Genomic DNA, 1,281 nt, shown 5'->3' on the forward strand with positions numbered 1-1,281 from the left:
GTTTGAACTAAGGAAAAGATGTTTATCAATGGCATAATGATACTGAACCCCGTATCAGCAGATGATATCTCCCAGCATCTTTATACAGATTTAAAAAGGACTGAAGAGAAGAAAGATACTCAAGGCACTGTACAAAGTAGAGGTCTCCAGAAAGATTTGTCCTCATTCCCTACAACCAAATGGAACAAACATTTTAGGAAGCAAGTGGGAAATTTCTGGAGATCAAGAAGGAGCTGGAGGGTTGCTGTCCTAGGATCTCAGTCTCTCCAAAGGTCATTCATAAATGGAGTTGTTGGGCTTCAACCAGTCTGAAATCTGCTGTCCAAGGTTCCAAATAATCTCCTTCTTCTAGGATCCATTGTAGTCATTCATGACCAATGATCAGAACAGATCCAATGCAGTTTCAAGGCCACTACTTTCTTCACAAGCTTTTCATGAAAAAGAAGAGAGAGAGAGTGAAGGCTCCTTGAGTTGCAGGGCCCCATCCCTGCTTCTTGAGAAGTGACAAAACTCCACCTCATTCATTGAGGCATTGACTATTGTTTGGTTCCAACTTCCTGCCATCTCCCAGAAGACTTTATTTATTTATTTATTTATTTATTTAATTGCATTTATATCCCGCCCTTCTCCTTGCGGACTCAGGGTTTAAACAACTTTCCTAATTGAAAGTTTGTTTTCTAAATTAGCAGTGGTGATTTCTGTTTCTCTACCTCCCAATTAATGCCATCTGGCACAGAAATGACATTTATTGCACCCATATACTATCCCTTCAATCCAAGGGAAAAACAACTATCTCTCCCTTCAGGATCATTAGGCAGTTTCAGATTGCCTGCTCATTTTCCCCCCTGCATTTTCTTTCATGCTCATTTCCACCCAATATCTATCACATTAGCCTGTCACATTATATATCTGATTCCAGGGATGTAGGACCAGCAAAATTATAAATGGGTGTTAATAAGAAACTCATGAAACCCATGGTTTCATGCAGTTCTAGACTTATATAAAATCGTATTTTTGACATTAAAAATCGTGCATTATTGGTAACTCTATAAATATTGCTGCTTCACAGTTTGCTTGAGGTGCTTGTACAGTTGGTTAGCTGTTTAAAAAATGCCTAAAGGATTGTTAAAAATAATCTTGAAAAAGTGTTTTAAAAGTGAGATAGAAGATAGTTTTTTAAAAATAAATAAATAATCAGAAGTCATTTTACTTAATTATTTTGTCAGAATAATATTTATTTATTATTATTTATTTTATTAAATTTATTGACCACCCATTTTA

This window comes from Protobothrops mucrosquamatus, unplaced genomic scaffold (genome assembly GCF_001527695.2).
Source record: "Protobothrops mucrosquamatus isolate PMUCROS unplaced genomic scaffold, P.Mucros_1.0 scaffold_128, whole genome shotgun sequence".
In the NCBI taxonomy this organism is placed as follows: Eukaryota; Metazoa; Chordata; class Lepidosauria; order Squamata; family Viperidae; genus Protobothrops; species Protobothrops mucrosquamatus.